The following is a 19,190-nucleotide window of genomic DNA, read 5'->3' on the forward strand; positions in this document are numbered from 1 at the left end:
TATTATTGATGAGTTTCTCTCTTCACACTATTGGTAAATATAACAATAAATAATAATCTTAATAATAAAATAATAAATAAGGAGTGAATATAAAGAGTATTGTTGGAGATGATATATCTTAGTCAACAACAACAACAACAAAGCCTTAGTCCCGAAATGATTCGGGGTTGGCTAACATGAACCATCATATAAAACCGTGAAATCAAGTCGTGTCAGCGACACAAATTCAATCCCTCCGCTCTTTAGCCTTTGTTCGATCCCTCGCTCCCACAGTTTCATAATGTGACTCATTAATTTGATTCCTCGATAGTTGGCACAATCTTGGACATCGCCTTTGTTCTTATGCAACGGGATTAGGATACTTTTCCTCCATTCGGATGACATCTTATTGTTTCTCCAAATTTTGTTGAAGAACGTCGTCAACCATTCGATTCCTCTCTCTCCCAAACATCTCCAAATCTCAATAGGGATGCCATCAGGTCCTACTGCTTTCTTCAATCTCATCTTATTTAATGCCATTTTGACTTCACTCTTTTGAATTCTCCGTATGCATTCACGATTTATCATATCGTGAGGGATACTTATATCTCCAACCTCTTATCCGCGATCTCCATTAAATAAGTTATCAAAATAGGACCCCCATCGTTCCTTGATATCCTTATCTCCAACTAGGACTTTTTGGTCCACATCCTTCACACATTTAACTTTTTCGAGATCTCGCGTCTTCCTATCTCTCATTCGAGCAATTCTATATATGTCTCTTTCCTCTTCCTTCGTATCCAATCTTGTGTACATATCCCGATTCACCTTTGCTCTAGCATCTCGTATGACCTTCTTTACTTCCCTTTTAGCCTCTTTGTACTTTTCGTAGTTCTCATCACTCCTGCACTTCCCTAATATTTTATAGGATTCTCGCTTACTCTTTACTGCTTCTCGTACTTCTTCTGTCCACCAAGATATGTCCTTACCCGGTGGCATGCTACCTTTAGATTCCCCTAGAACTTCCTTCGCTACTTCCCTTATACTATGTTCCATTTTAGTCCATATCGAATCTATATCTAAATCCATATTATAAGTCCAAATATCTTTTTTGGCCATTTCATCCAAATATCTTAGTCACTCTTAAATCACTAAAAATCAATTGTTTATATTATTTTTAGAGAGTGTACTATGAGTCTATTGGAGATGCTCTAAAAAATTTAAAATGAGTTATCTCTTGTTTGTTTATGAGATAGAGGATGAGATGATGAGAGGGATAAAGATTTTATCTCATCAAACTTATACCTGGAGGGGGTGGTATTAGATCTGGGATAAGAATAGTTAGATGGAAAAAACTAAGTTATCCCTGCAAGATAGTTCAATTTAATGTATTTAAAATTGGATAAGGGTAATATAGTAAAATGTATTATTTTATCTCTATCCCTATCCCACATAACAACCAGTATCTTATTTTTATCCTTATCCCAATCATTTATCTTTATCCTTATCCCAACTTTTATTCCTATCCCCATCTCCTCAAATGCCAAATGCCCTGTTAGTACTTTATTATTATTTTTTCTATTAATTAGTTTTGTTTTTTTATTTTTTATTTTTTAAATGCAACTTCATTAACAAAGAGCAAGGTGACACTCATTCTCGTTCAATTGGACTCTTAATGACTAAGTTCTATTTGATCATTCACCACCATTAGATGTAGTCTTACTATAATCCTACGGTTCTGAAATTACTTAATTAACAGATATTTTTTTAATCAGTCCTTTTATTTTTTATTATCATTCAAGAATTCTTAAGTTTTTATAATGTTTTCTATTGATTTCTTGTCACAAAATGTAAACATTTTAATCTCTTGTTAATTGAAGCTTTGTCTTTTTTTTTAAAAAAAAAAAATACCAGGCATTAAGTACAAGTTAATTTGATAGTCATCTTACTTTTTTTTTTGGCAAGTACTAGATTGTTTTCTATTGGTAGCATCATAGTAATAAACTCTGTAATTTAAATATAGGGTTGGAATCTAGATTGCAAATTTGCAATTATTTTATTCTTTGATTTTCTTGAGCATGTGGGTTAGGTAAGGCATGTTGGTTTTTGTGATCCTCCAAACTACAATATCATAATTAGGCCAAGTTCTTTTTTTTCATGGTGAAATCGAAGAAGAAGAAGATCGTTCAATTTAGTAGAGTTCGGTGTGAATTTTTCTCCTTCGAAGTCAAAGAAATTCAATAGAGTTTGGTGTCAATTTTTCTCTCTCTTTGCTAAAGTGGTTCCTTGTTTTAGAAGTTAATTAAGGATTAATACGTTAAAAAAATATTTGTTAACTAAGTAATTTCAGAACCGTAGGATTATAGTAAGACTACATTTAAATAGTGAACAAAAGGATCCAATTGAACGGGACTGAAGTTACACTTATCTTTAACCGTCAAACTTTCAACATCAAGAGGAACTCCAACAAATAAACAAGGAGACTTCCGAAGAAATAAGGAGATTGGAGAGAAAGTGCCTGTTTAACAATCACATCACACTTCCAAAACTTACTCTTGATAAATTGATATCTTCAATAAGAAAATGTGCTTGCGGTAACTTAGAACCGTTTTCATAAAAGCTATTGATAACCAATTCATTGTCATATTCCAAGAACTCTCGAAAACTACCATTACATGCAAGCTTTTAATCGGCTAATACCGCTCTAAATCAACTAATAGCATTCTCGGTTTAACAACCTACACATTCGACAATAGATTGAAAGGAACGCAAACTCCCGGCACCTCTAACAATGATTCTAACATCACCACTCACATGCGGACCTAACCATGATGCGTTTAAATTAACCTTAACAAGAAAATCGAGTGGTACTATTCACAGATTACTTTCATTACTCATATTTAAACCGTAAGTAGAACATGACACCATGTTCTCGATTAACAACCTCCACATTCGATAATAGTCTAAAAGGAACACAAACTTTTGGTCTCTCGATGATTCCAATATTAACATCTACGTGTTGATCTAACCATGATGCGTCCAAATTAACCTCAACAAGCCAATCGACCGGAGCTATCCACTAATTGCTTCATTACTCCTATAGATGCAGGTAAAGTTTAGAAGTATCTTATTATACACAAAAGTAAAAATTTAATAATCAATAAACTTATCGAAATTATTATTTAGATAATTTGATATTATTTATGCAAATAAGGGTTGGTCTAAATGATAAGGGGTTGAATCTCTAAGTTTGATTCTCCACTCTATTAAAATTTAGCCAATATTAATAAATAATCTATAAATTCCATTATAAATCTTCATTGTTCTGTTTATCCTCGTCTTGGGAATGAATAAATTAGCTTTAACCTTTCTTAAAAAAAAAAAAAAGCTTTGACCTAAATTATTTTTTCAAACAAAAAAAATCAAATTAATTATTATTTAATTTTTTTTTGAGAAATATGCTTGTATTTTCATTAGATGAAAAAAGAAGGATTATAACAAGCAAAATATAAGAAATAAACGTTCAAGCAAGTAAAAGCTAAAGCCAATACAAGATCTACGAAGTGATAAAACGACTACAAAGAGTAAAGAAAACTATAAAAGGTATAAAAAACATCAAACAACAATGTAACATATACTTTTCGTAAATCAAATCTGTAGAAAAGCATATGCAATCCAAATTTCATCCTTTAAGTGTAAAAGGATTAAATAATGTAATATTGTTTCTTGTTATATTTTTTATTTCACACTTGGTTCGCACTTTCTATGTTTGACCATAGATAGAAATTTGTAAGGGTAGTAAATGGGTAAGCTTAATGATTAATTTGTGAAAAACAAAAACTTAAATTTTGGCATTATATAACGAAGCTCAGTAAAAAATCAAGCTTAGATTTGATAGTGGTGATTTATTTTTAACCAGTATTATAATATAAGCAATAGATTTAACTACAACTTATTAGTAGTATATAGTTAGATTAATTATTAATATGGCATATAGTCTTAAATAAGGACATAATTAATAAAAGTCGGTAAGTTTAGTGTTTTAATATTAGTAATATTTAAGGTTGATTGCGCCCTTGGCGGCTAGACATAATAATGTCCCCTTTGAAATTGAAAGTGCATATTATGGTCCCTCTTTTTTGTTTTCTTGCCTTTAATGATCCTTCTACAACTTGAGTTCTTTCTGTCTACTCATACTCATCGATATTATTATTTCCTTTTTTTTTTGTTTTTTTTGTCAATTCATGTAAAAATCTAGTTTAATTTCTTAAATAATTGTTTAAAAAACAAAACTGATTGTAGATATTTAGATATCAACTTGCATTTAATCCATTGAACCTTGAATCTAAATCGGACTAGCCGTCTTAGAAGTTGTAATTTCATGTCAAAAAAAAAAATTGTATGAATATATATGATTTAAGAAGTTCATCTGTATTTATTTAATTAATCATTGTCCACAGTTAATTAATTGAGTTGCAATGTCAACCATTACAATTAGCGTAAAGGCTATAAACTCTCTGATTCATATTTTTTTTTATGATTTGGATGTTTCTATTTTTCATAAATATATGTGTAATTAAATTAACAAATAACGTTAATGTGTACTAATTTGGGATATGTGTCCCTTTTAAAAAGAAGTTGAGTTTCTTTCCAACAAAATATTGGATAATTTTGGAGTTACAAACTCATTTTCACAATTTTTACATTTAATCGCAGTCGATAATTACATATAACATCTTTTTTTATTATCAATCATTGAAGGATACTAGATGTCATGTCTCTATATATAATCTTATTAAGTTCATAGAATTCAATTGCTTTCACTATCACCAAAACATCTAATTTTATATAATATCCAATGCTTATACTATTTCAAAACCATCTTAATCATTTCTATTTTCTTTTTAAATAATTTGTATAGTTTTTTTTTATAGAAGAAAATAGCTTTATTCATTAAAGACCCGTGGAATCCTTACATAAACCGTTCTTTGTACTCAGGAGTAAAAACGAAACATAAGAGCTAGCATCGAAAAGGGCTTGGCGGGTCGCAATCTTGTTCGCTGACCTTAGAACAAAAGACAGATAAATCTGGCCTAGAATTTAGCAGATCCCGACAATCTTGGATGATCTTATCGAAATCAAAAATGTCCGGTCTCGAAGAGTTGAGATAGTCCATGATAAATTTTGCATCAGTTTTAGAATAAACATTTTTGTAGTTTAAAGCATTCACCCAGGAGATGTTTTGTCAGAGGGCTATGGACTCAATAATCTTTACTTATGCAGCTTTGTTATAGAAAGAACTGTGTAGCGCAACAAATTGGCTTGCCAAGTTTTAAAGTACTATTCCATACCCACACTTCCCTACTCCCTGGAAAATCAAGGCATCATTGTTACACTTCCATGCCCTAGTCTCCGATGGACACCACCTGAAAGGTCTCGTAGAAGGTGGGTTAAGGGAGATGACATTTCGATTTAGAGGTGATGCTTGCGCTTCACACCCTTCGGACACAAAGGACATCACACGACTAACTGTCATTTCGAGGATTTCACACTGACCATTCCACATCAGTGAGTTCCGCTGCCGCCACACACACTAGAGGATTGTAGTGTATATGTTGGCCTGGATTGCATCGATCATAGCACAAGTATGCATAAACCATTCGCTTATTTCCTCAAACTCGTAAACTAGAGTTAAGAGGCTTGATGCATCTGTACAAGCTTGGGCAAAAGAGCATCCCAGGAACAAATGGCCATGCTCAATATTAGAAGTGCAGTGGAGGCAGTTCGAAGGAACTTGCACATGTTTATCTGTCAAGCACCAGCGGGTAGGAAGAACAATGGAGCATAACTTCCATAAAAGAACCCGAACTCGAGGCAAGATGTTTAGCTTCCAAAGCTTTACCCAACCTGCTTGTGGTTCCTGATATAGATGAAGATTTGCCAATATACGGTATCCCGATTTTGAGGTATACAACTCATTGCTCGTGTAGTGCCATATCATATTATCATCATGATTGCAGAACGGAACCAATATATAGCTAACAACTTCAGGTTCTTGCGGTGTAAACAGTGCATCCAGTTTCCCTTATCCCAAATCCTTGTTCCTTTAACAAACAGATCAACAACTTTGAGGTTCTCATCCACCACTAAACAAAGATAGCACACAAAAAAACTTCGAATTGGTAGGCAGCCATAGTTCAGACCAAACGTTACTTGACCTTCCATTCTCTATACTCAATCTCAACCTCAAGGATAGAACTTCCTTCGTACTCCACATACTCTTCCAAACATAACTAGGATTATTGCCCAATTCGGAAGTGAGGAAAGTAGTAATAGAAAAATATTTGGCTTTGAAGATTTGTCTACCAAACTATAAGGATTGTGAATAAGTTTCCAACCTTATTTCCCCAGTAACGAAAGATTATAATAATGTAACTCTCTATTACCTAACCTGCCCTTATCCTTCTTTACACTCTGCTTTTTCCAACTAGCCCAATGAATATTCTTTTTCCCATTCTCATTCATAACCCATCAAAATGAATTCATCATCCTTGGAAAGTCCTTACAAATAGAGGGGTATTAGGAACGTGCTCATACAAAAGGTAGGGATAACTTGGGCTATAGACTTGAGTAGAACATCCTTTCCTACCATATAAATAAAACAAAAACTCTAGCTGCTAAGTCGCTCTATAATCTTTCTTTCAGAAAACCAAATATTGTTGTTTTGGATCTCCCAATAAGAGACGAGAGTCCTAAGTAGCATCCAGTATCCAGAGGGGAGTGGACCTGTAAAAAAGAGGAATTTTTTTGTTCCAAATCTGGTTTCACATTTTGGCTGAAAAATGACCGATTTGGCATGATTAATAACCCGGCCTAATGTTACTTCGTATGAATTAAGGATATCAATGATCACCTAGCATTCCTCCACCTTAGCATGAAAAAACAGGAAATCATCATCAGCAAACAGCATATGTATACCACTGGGTGAACCACTTTTAACACAACAATCATGTATTAAACCCTCAGTCCCAGCTTGTAGTATCAACCTAGAAAGAACTTTAGAGTATAAGATAAAGAGATAAGGAGATAAAGGATATCCCTGACGTAGCCCCCTAGCTGGTTGTATAGGGCCAATAAAAACGACACTGCTTGAAACCCTATAAGACAGTTGTTACGCTCAACATAATCCAATCAATCCATTTACTATGAAAACACATATTACACATCACACCCTATAAGAAAACCCAATCCACATGATCATAGGCTTTACTGATATCAAGCTTCAGAGGAACTTCCAGTTTCATGTTTCTGTTGTTATGTCTCATATGGTGGATGGACTCAGAAGCTATCTGCATATTATCGATCAGGGATCTGCCCAACACAAAAGCATATTGAGTCTTAGAGATGACATCAGGGAGTAATAATTTAAGCCGATTTGCTAACACTTTAAAAATTATCCTATAAAGCATATTACATAGGGAAATTGGACGCAACTCCATCATCAACTCAGGATTATCACATTTCGGGATCAAAATAATAATCGTATCATCCAGCTCAGTAGGAAATTCATTTCTATCTAGCCAACCTTACAAGCACAAAACACATCATTACCAATTAAATCCTAGTAATGCTGAAAGAATCTCAAGCTCAGACCATCAGGCCTTGGTGATTTATCAACTTGCATTTGGATCACATCAGTTTTGAATTTATCAATATAAAAAGGAGCAATTAAACGCATATTTGCATCATCAGTTACTACTCGGGGAAACACATTCACCGTCTCAAAATAATGTATAATAGGAGAAGCAAAAAGATTTGTAAAATAATTTTGGATGATGTTACCCATTTCTAGTTGCCTAAACAGTAATACTCCATCCGCACCCGTAATTAGACAAGCAAGTTCTACTTTTGCCTATCCTTGATGCATGCATGAAATAATTATGTGTTATTGTCACCCCCTGCCAGCCAAAACGCCTTTGTTTCCAAAACATCTCCTCCGCCCCAAGCTAATAGTTCAAGTTTCTTTTGGCTTAGCAATCGAACTCAGATCCGATTTATTCCTTAACACCCTAATACGCCTCTTGTAACTTTTTATCTTACCGATGAATTTCTTCTTAAAATCTCTGCCCCATTGTTCCATCAAGGAGGAGCATGATGCTAGCTTAAAGATCACTATAGTTGAGCCGCTAGCAGCGCAACTTTATCGAACCAGATCATCAAAACTAGCTTCTTTAGTCTAGTTTGACTTGAATCGAAATCTTTATTTCTATTGACCCTTCAACACTGGCTGGAGATCAAGGAAGATGAGGGTGTGATTAGACTATGTTGTGGCCAGTATAGTAAATTTATATTCGGGAAACCTGTCAATCCAGTTTGTGGATATGAAGCCCCTGTCCAACTTCTCTTGAACCTAGAACTCCGTCTCTCGACTCCTCTCCCACGTATATAATTTGTATAGTTTCTAAAACTCGTATTTCAAATTTATTTTTTTCTTAAGTTTTTTAGAAACTTGTTGAATTAGATTATAGTCCTTAAACCATTAATACATTACAGTCTAGTCTATGTATTACAAACACAAGTTCAAGCTCTAATCTGTTAAACAATATGCACTAGTAGCTTGGATGTAGCTCCAACTACATAGATACATGTACCCAAAGATCATAGCTCAGAGCTAGCACATAACAAAACATACCATACCAACAGAACATTTGAGTATCAAATGATCAGTGTCAAGTCATCAATCTAAACCTTCATGAAACTTCAAATCAGTACTAATTCGACTTGAAGATAATCATCGACAAACATGATTAGTCAATCATAGGGTCATCATTGGCCATATATTTGAGAGGTTTTAGTGTGATTAGTCATTTTCTATTTTTTAGCTTTATTTTTGTTTTTAGTCTATTTTATCTTGTTATATAAATAGAGTCGGTGTATCTCTTTCTTCTTCAATGAGCATTACATGATTTCATTAATTTTTATTGTGTTTTATGATAATGTCACATAATCATTCGTTTTATATTTGAGTTTGAGCTTAAAAAAATAAAATGGCTCGACCCCCATTGAGACAAGAAGACACCCTAAGCTCACCATATATTTTTGCCAACCAATGAAACACCATCCTTTACCTTAGTCTCTTATATTTTAACTGGTCCAAATTGCCATCAATGGTCCAGATCGGTAAAGATAGCTTTCATGTCAAAAAATAAGTATGGTTTTATTGATGGATCAATAGAAACACCACCTCTGGATGTCCTTTATACGCAGTTTCAAAAACATGTAATGCAACTGTATTAACTTGGCTACTTCATATTGTGTGTTATCCAATTGCACAAAGTATCATTTGATTGGATTTGGATAAGGCCTCTAATGTTTGAGATGATTTCCATGATTGTTTCTCGCAGGGGGACTCCTTAATAATTTTAGGAGTTAAACTAAGAAATTCACAATTTGAAGCAAAGAGATCTGAGTGTAACTGAGTATTATACTCAATTGAAGATACGCAATGATAAGATGATTAACTTAAGGCCACTTCTAAAAGTGCAATTGTAGTCCAGCTGCAGATGTGGGGCTTTCACTAATCTTAGAAGCCAACATAATCCAGACCAGGTAATTACATTTTTAAGAACTTACAGCCTATGTGATAGAATCAAACAAATTATATAGCACTATAGAGAGGTTTAAGGCCAGACTTGTAGCAAAAAGGTTTAGTCAAATTGAGGGTATTGATTTCATTGTTATTTCTGCATAAGTTGCAAAATTCACAACCATAAGAACCTTGCTTGCTATTATGGTTCAACAGTCTTGGTATATTGAACAACTAGACATTAACAATGCCCATTTACATGGAGATTTAGATGAGGAAGTTTACATGATTCCACCACTTGGCTTAATTGACGTTTCTTCAAACCAAGTATACATGTTACGAAAATCCTTTTATAGCTAGAGGCATGTAGGAAGGGAATTAGAACTTAAAGTTAACTAGTGCCATCAAAATAGTTGGTTATATTTGGCATGTATCACACTATTCACCCTTCACCAAATCCACAAATGCTAATTTTGTTGCCTTATTGATCTATATTGATAATGTCATATTGGGTGAAAACAATATGGAATAGATTAAACTTATCAAACAACACCTTCACACCCTATTCATCATTAATATCTTGGAGTCTTATACTTTTTCCTTGGTTTTGAATTTTCTAGATCCAAAATAGGAATTCACATGTGCCAAAAAAAATACACTCTTGAAATTCTCAATGACACTGGTTTATTAGGTTGTAAACAATCTTTAACTCTAACTATACCTCACGTCAAATCATCTCTTACCATATTCTCATAACTGATATTTCTACTTATAGAAAACTCATAGGTAGCGTAACTACAAGAAAATAACAGTTTAGAGACGACATTTTACCAACGACGGATATGTCGTAGTTATTAGTGTGAACATACCTACCGTTTGCTTGCAAAATTATTCAACCAGCATTATTAATGAATATACCAAGAAAATTCCAACGACGTATCGACGACAGATATTACCAACGACTTATGTCGTCTGTAATTGTAATGCCAAATATGTGTATACACAATGTCGTTGGCATCACAGACAATATACCAACAACTTATCTGCAAAATCTTTGTTCCAAAAAAAAAACTAAAAAACCTAATTGCCTCCCACTTATTTCCTGAAATTTCCATCTCCCGCCTCTTTCCCTCATATTCCCTCACTTTGTACTTAACCTAATTTCTCTCTCAAGTTGTTGTGGCTCTATTTCCCCCATTCTTTCTTCTCTTCAATGTCTTACCTTCTCGAATAAACTCTTAGGCGGTAAGAGGGTTTCTAATTTTAGCTGCCCATTTCCCCAATTTCCTAGTAAGGGACAAAGGGTGTGCATAGAGACCGTAGAGTAACGGTAAAAACAAAATGGGAAGGAAGAAGGAAGTACTAGAATTCAAGGAATTAGCGCCGTATGACTTCAATGTATGGAATCCGTAAAAGAACCGGTTGCGATGCCGAGATGAGGGAGGACATTTCAAAGGAGAAGTGGATCGACATAGACAAAGCCTAGATCTTAAGAGAGAAACTCAGCTGGTGCTACGACAAAGTCTCTGTTCACGGTATTTTTTTTCTCTCTGTTCACGGTATTTTTTTTCTTTGGTACCTATGAAATTTTTTCTTTCATTATCTCTAATTGATTCAGTTTGTGAATTAGGTCCAAGGTGGATGCATCTAAGTCCGAATGAATTATTCATTCTTTTTTGCGCGGCTTATATTTAGGTACTTTGAGGTTCTATATTATTGTCTTTGAATTCTAGCGAAAGTGTATTGAACTATGATTCTTGATAATTATTCTATGGGCATATTGTGGCGATAATTGATTATGTTTGTAGTAGCATAATGTTAGGGTTATTTATTATTTCAGAAATAAGGTTTGTTTAATAAATCTGGCTTAAAAATTGTTGTGGGCAGGATTAGTTGGTGTCAGCAGTATTTGATTGTAAAATAATGTTGTGTAGTTACAGTACGTATCTGGTTTTCCTTCATTGGTTTCATTTTCCCCTTGGAGCATGTTGTATGCTTGTCTTATCCTTTAACAGAGCAACTAGCTAGCAAGCTTCCCTTTCTCTGCTTACCAAGCTTTTCATTCTCTTCATCAGCACTTAAAATTCTGTTTTCATCAGTTTTTTAAAATTATTCCCAATGAGGAAGAATTGCCATAAGACAGAAGAACTAAGGCTCATGTGGAAACTTGTTGGCTGTGGTGAGAATAACTGAGGCTCAATGAAAGTCCCTTAGATTGTTCGCACGAGCTTCTATTTTAGATTGCTATAAAGGATCATTATCCTTAAGAACTCAAAGATTTATGCTATTTTTATTTGAAAACCGAATTATAATTTTATTGAAAAGATGGATAGTGAATTTGGATTATACATGTCTTTGAAATAAGAAATTTTACTCCACTAAATCAAATAAATTTCAGAAAGAACTGAAGAAAGTAGAGTAGAGTAGAATAAGGATCAGAAGGAGAAAGTTTGGATGTATCGGATTATAATTCTCAAGTTATGGATCTTCATAATCAAGTGTTGGATGTTTCAGATGTTCCCCAGTCCAATCTTGCTATCTCATCTACTCCTCCACCTTTGAAGGATCATGGATCTTATAGAGTTGCAGGGCTCTGTACTTATTTTTATTTTTCTGTTCTCTCCAAGTCAGGTCCTGTTCAATTACACCGGAGATTCTTAAGCAATTGATTTCTGCTATCACTCAGAAGATTGAAGATCTTGGGCCTTCTCATTGTCATGGCAGGTATATGGATCTACTTCTTCTTCTAGATTTTTGGTTCTTCATTCACAAAAGGTATCTCAATAGTTGTTGCAATTATTTGTGTGGTCAGTATAACATTTCAAAGATCCATGGTGGTAATGCTAGGAACTTGGTTGCTCTACATATCATATCTGTGACTGAAATCATGTCTTGTGCACCATGACCTTTCTATAATGTTTTCAACTAATCCTACCATTGAGACTTTGTTGATTCCATGATTGAGATTTGGTTTCAAAAAAATTACAGGATTTACTTAATCATGAAATCATTATTATTGAATGTATGTAGCTTATTCAAGTCTTCTATCACTCTGAAAACTAGACATTGAGGTGGAATGGATATTATTTTTGTTGGCTTCTTAATTTGAATCACATTTCACATTTTGTGTCTTCAATTCTAATTAATGTGCTTGTGGTATGGAGGTGATTAGGTAAAAAGCTTTATATGCAGCAACGACCTCATCATCCAGTTCGTCTAAACCCCTTTCAGCGTTGCTGCAAGAATTTCGGGCCTAAAGATTACAATGATGTCAAGTAAGAGTCAAATGTGTGAAGTGGTGTATTTCAAACTTGGAAAATCACACCTAGTATTGTTTTATTTGCAAAGATTGAGTAAGATTTGTTTTCATTACAATGCCTTTCTTGTATGGTTGTAGAAACTTGTTGAAATTTGATGTGGTGTTTTCATTACAATGGCTTTCCTATTTTTGGCTAGGATTACATCATTTTTCCCTGAATTATTTTTTTTTTCTTTTGGAGAAGCTAGAAAGAAACGTTGTGGTTGTCTTATGCTTAATTTTTTATATATAAAATGCTAATTAAATTCTTTACTTGTGGAAGAAATTCGATTTTACAGGTTTAACAACATGTTTAACTTTTGAAGTTTTTAATCATTTTCATTGCTCTTTCTTTCTATGGCGACAAATGCTTTTAGTTTGAAGCCTTCATTAATTTCTTATTAGGGGGGGGGGGGGGGGAGATCTATTTTGAATTATAGAAATCATTAATAGCATGCAATTATACCCATATAGATATTTTAAGGGATAAGGTGTAAAAATACTCCTAACGTTTACGGTTAGGAGCAATTTTACCCTTAACTTCTATAATGGTGCAATTTTTAGAACCAACTAATATACAATTGGTGCATAACAAGGAGCAAAATATTTATATTTTATAATAATATCTGAAATTGACTTAATTTGCCAACGTTAGGGGTAAAATTGCATAATTTTAGACGTTAAGGGTAAACTTGCTCGTGGCTGTAAACCTTAGGCGTATTTTTGCACATTTCCCATATTTTAATAAAAAAGAGAGTAAGCCATAGATGGGATGGGACCTTGAATGTTTTTAATAACGTTTTTGATATATTATTTTAGATTATTGTACCTTTTTATAGAGTATAGATGTAATTAATTGATAACAATAGGATCTGGTCGGTCCAATATTTAATTTACAACATCGTGTTTATTTTGAATGTTTTTAGTTCTCCTGAACTTTTTCATTGTGTAAAATATAATGGATTTCTATTAGGATCGATACATTTGTTATTTGACGATAGGAAGAGGAAGTTCTATGCTAATTTACTTACATCTGAATATCTTTCCATGGAAATATAACACAATTTCCTGAGTTACTTTCTGGATGAATTTGAGAACAATCAAGGACAATGGCAAGGTTCCTGCCAAAGGAAATGGAACATATAAGAGTGAACAAAAGGCTTGGATGGTATATGACAAGCTTCTAATAACTATTGATAAAGGTTTAGTTACTCTGTTTTTCCATGTATCACGTATAGAACGTTTATTGTGACAAATGATGTATTTTGAACAGTTGCCATTTGCTATATTCAATTTTTTTCATGTATCTAACCAACCATATGAATGATATACAATAATTATTGGGATTTGGAAGGATTCAACATTTTGTACAATTTTCGTGTTGATTAAAAGTGTAATTCTGTACCAGTTTATATTGCAGTATTTTGATATATGAAATTAATATGTTTAGGTACATATATGTACAATATTTTGTTAATATGTAATTCAGCGACGACATGTAGACGATTTGTATGTTTGCTTCAACTTACTGATGATACAATTACAATTGACTTACTAACGATATATATGTTAGCAAGGACATAACGATGGCACTATTATAACGACTTACAAACGACACTAATACTAGCAATGTACTGACAATTTTTATTTTACTGACCATTCACCAACGACATTGTTGATGTCATTTTACACGAAATGCCAACGACATACAAACGAAACAAATTTACTGATAACTTACCGACGACAACATTCGTGTGTATTAACAAGGACAGTAATCATATTGGCAGGTCACATACAATTTACAAACGACATTGTCGTTCCAAATAGAAACGACATAGATTCTGTCGTTGGTATTTATTTTACCAACAAGCGATTTGGCTTCGACGTATATTTTGTCTGTATGTCGTTGCTAACAGTGATTACCGATGAAAATATGAAAATTACCGATGACATTGTGTCGTTGGTAAACTGTTAATTTCTTGTAGTACTCTACATTACTCGCACAAGACATATTATCTCATATATTTTGAACTAGTTGTCACAACACCTTGTTTCTCCAAACAGATGAAATTTCTTGTGCTCACAAATTCCTCAAGTACCTCAAAGGATCACGCTGCCCTGACTTATTCTTTCCTCAATCCAATCGATTAAGGTTATAAGAATTTTCAGATTTTGATTGGGCTTCTTGCTCAAAAATAAGGAAGTCTATATAAGAGGATATGCAGTTTTATTGGGCAATGCTTTGATAACATGTAGATCGAAGAAGTAGAGTACAACATCCATATACTCTTATGAGGATGAGTACATAGTCATGACATCTACATATTGTGAATTTTATTGACTTCTTGCACTTTTTCAAGATTTACATTTTCCACACGTTCGTATTGTTATCTACTTCATTGTAATCTTCACTTAGCAAACTACCATCTTCCAAATTAGCACGATTAACATCTCCATCCACGTTCATATTCATATCTACTTCAGTATCATATTGTTTGACAATAAACCAACTTCATGGTATACTGCTTCATCATGATTAATCTCTTCATAACTATGTCCAACACCATCTCTTTCGTTAATCTCCATTGTCATCTTTTGTTGGTGTTCCAAACAACTAATTCATTCAAACATCCATTGTAGGTTGCTTGAATGTACAGTTAACAATGAATGGTCCAAGTTCTATTCTTTTAGTTATTGACTTGTTTGAATGTATTTACTTGGATAGAGCAAACATTAATTGGACATTGAATATGCGAATTGCTTGGGAGGGAATATGTAGAGATTTTTCATAGAGAAAGTCGTTTTCTGGAAAAAAAACATGCATATTGTTAGACAATGATTACAAAATACGTATTTGTAACTGACACAAACAAAAGAGCGTTACATAGTACTGGTTTAAAATGCGCAATTTATAACATGCACAAACAAAAGCGTGTTAAAAGAATACCGTTTTTTGCATCGTGTGCAATGGCCATTACAAAAGGCAATTTGCTCGTTACTAACAATTTTGTTTGTAACGGGCTTGCCTCTACTTAAACCCTCATTATTTTCCTTTATTAATTATGTTTGAGGTTAACATTCCTTAATTCTTTTTCAGCCAATGATTAAACTTTTTCGTGAATAGAAAAGATTAATTGGAAGATGTTTGGTGTTTGTGGTTTTTGGCGAAAGGAAAGATGAAGATGAAATTTCTCGTAAAAAAACTCATTCTGCCACCTGATTTAATTAAGGTTAAAACTTATGTCTATAGATTGCAGTTCAATTGATAATGATGACAGATTTATTTTGTAGAAAAGAATTCAAATTTGATTCTCATTAATTATAGCTGCAAAGGAAGGAGAAGAGTTTTAACTGTGATAAATCCCGAATAGGATTATCTCAATAAAAATACCAATGATTTAGTGAAAAAATAGTGAACTTCAATTGAGTTTTTGATAGTTTTATTTATAGTATAAAAGAAAATAAAAGAAAATTAATTAGTGAAAATAAAAAAGAGCTTTAAGAGTTGATACTTGATACATATAATTAGTCAATGTGACATAAAAAAATCCAAATTCAATGTAAGAAGTCCTTTTTGATAAACTCAATCCATCAATTGATAAGTAATTAAGTTATTTAAGTCTTATATTACACTACTCAATCACTTGACAAACCTAAATTAGTTGTCTAGCTTTAGTTGTTAGATTAAGTAGAGACATCATCCATTTTCACACTCACTTTTTTTTATATTTCCCTTTCCTTTTCCAATATTTCCTATTCACTTTCACTCTATCCTTCCCACGTAAATTTACTTTCTGTTATTTTTTTCACAATTTAAAAAAAAAAAACTAATAATATAAGTTAAAACTAAAAATATGCTCATAATTTAGTTATTTAATTTGAGTGATTGTTTTTTTAAAATATTTTCATTTTGATAATTTTCTTTAAAGTTTAGGATTTATTTGCTTCAATTGTTACTATTTAGTGTTTGTTATTGCCGATGGTAAAAATCCACACTCCACTCGACATATATGTATTGATTCAATTTGTGTTGCCAATTAAAATTTATGTTTAGTGATCAATTGGTGGGGTTCAGCTCATGCTTTTTGCCACAGGTTTATCAATGATGACATTTGTAGTATTTCTCACTTGCGTTTTTCTTGACTTTCCTAAACTTTTCTCCTCCCCCTTCTTTTTGTTTGTTCTCCTTCCGCTTCTCTTGTTCAAACACTCATTTTTCGTTTATTAATATATAGCGGGTTTGTCAGTTCTTGGGCCACGGGTGCTCACCCCGTCCAAGTTCTGTCTCGTCCCAATTTTTATAAAAAAAATACATATTAAATTAATATAAGGATATTGGAGAATTAAAAAATGAATTATAATATATACTATTACAAAGTGAAGTGGATTATTTTATGGAATAGAATGGAATTTTTTTAGTGAAGTCATAAAACGTTTCATAATTGTGATAGTCGACATAGAACATGTTAAATTGATAAACATTTTGTTTATTGAATTACAAATAAAGTAATTTGCTTAAAATATATAATAAGAAAACAAGTGAGATTATTAAGTAATTTTGACATTTGAATCAAGACATAATTATAAGGACAGGTTAACTATAAGATATATGTGTTTAGATTGATATTAATGCTTTTGTTAATATTTGAAATACGTAATTGTGCTTAACCAATTCTTGAAATTGCCCTAAATTTCATTATTCATTGGTTAGAGTTAAAATTAGTAACAATCAACCTCACATGATTTCACAATTTATAGCCCTTAATCAGGAAAAGTTTTAACTAATGTAAACTTATCATATTTATAAACACATGAAAATCGTGGATATCAAGTACTACAAGTGTTTATACGTTGATACTCACACACTTGGAATGTGTTCAAGGGTATCTACTTTTATAGAACGATGGGAACCTACGTGATACATAACCATTATACGTGCCGTCGTCCGACCCGGTTGGATTGGATTGGTATGGACTTGTATTTTTTTTTTTTTTGAGAAAATTTGATTTAATTAATTAATTAATTTAGTAATTTAATTAAATAATTATTATAATGTAAATGTTTAATCAGTTTTTCAAAAAACATTTGAAAGGATCTTCAACTAACCCTGATTTTTCTCCTTGTATTACATATCTTTTTCTTCTGACCTCATCCATGACTCATTCCATATTTTCTTCACTTGGGTATTTTTGTTTTTTTTTTTCCCACATTGAGTTTCAACAAAATATATATTCTCTAACTTAACCGCGCTTTGCGCGATCTTGTAATTTTGTATTTGCGGTTTTTAAAAAATTCATATTGAACGAATGACAGTATGAAGTATAGTATTATTGTCTTCCTGAAGTCGTGTGTTTGTTAAAATAAAATTCAATGATGAATAATTATCATATATTGAATATACAAATGTAAAACATGTATGAATTATAATTTGCGATTTAATCAAATGTGATAATTATTTTGAAATGGAATGAGTAATTGATTTATTAAAAAAGAATTAGAATAATTTACAATATTATATGAATTTAATGTGTTGAAAAAAACGGTAACATATATAAAGATGATTATTATATATTATTTTTTTGGTTCGTAAAGGTATTTACCGCTGACAGCATTGACTATCCCTTTTACAGATAGTTTGCCCCTCTATGGATGAGACTGCTGACCATGAAAATTCTTTTCATTCCCAAAAGTAAGAATCGAACTCATTATTATATATTATTGGTAATTTAGTTTAATGCGTTAAAAACCATAGTTTTCAAAAAGAAAAATTGGATAATATCTTACAAAATATACAATAGTTTTTTTTAAAAAAAAAAATCAGTAAAAAAATACAAAATAATTATTTATAATCATGATGTCTCTTAATATATTTATTTTTTAAGTTGTTAGTTACAAATAAATCATTGTTCTTCAATGTCTCAAATTCCACGGGAATTCCGTCTTTCGAGAGGAGGGCGGCCAACCAACGAAGAGTTGGCTTACGGAGCTTACTCGTCCAAGGGGCGAAGGGGGAGGGGGGGAAGAGAAGGCAATTACTTATATGTTTTTTTCCCTTACATTGTTAGCCAGAGCTAATTCCCGAGGACGGAATCAAAAGAGATGCCAATTTGACGAGAATCGGAACCAATAACGAGAAAATTACTTTATATAATGACTGGAACTGCTCCCTAAGACATGGAGAAGTCATTTTTTTTCTTTTCATCTGATCGGTTGAAGTACACAACTCTTTATTAAAAGGGTTCAATGAATTCGATTCATATCCATTTCTTTTTTGGAAAAATCGGATGCAACCGCGCACTTTTTTCCCTTTTGAGCAAACAAAATCTC

Source organism: Euphorbia lathyris, chromosome 2 (assembly GCF_963576675.1).
Source record: "Euphorbia lathyris chromosome 2, ddEupLath1.1, whole genome shotgun sequence".
NCBI lineage: Eukaryota > Viridiplantae > Streptophyta > Magnoliopsida > Malpighiales > Euphorbiaceae > Euphorbia > Euphorbia lathyris.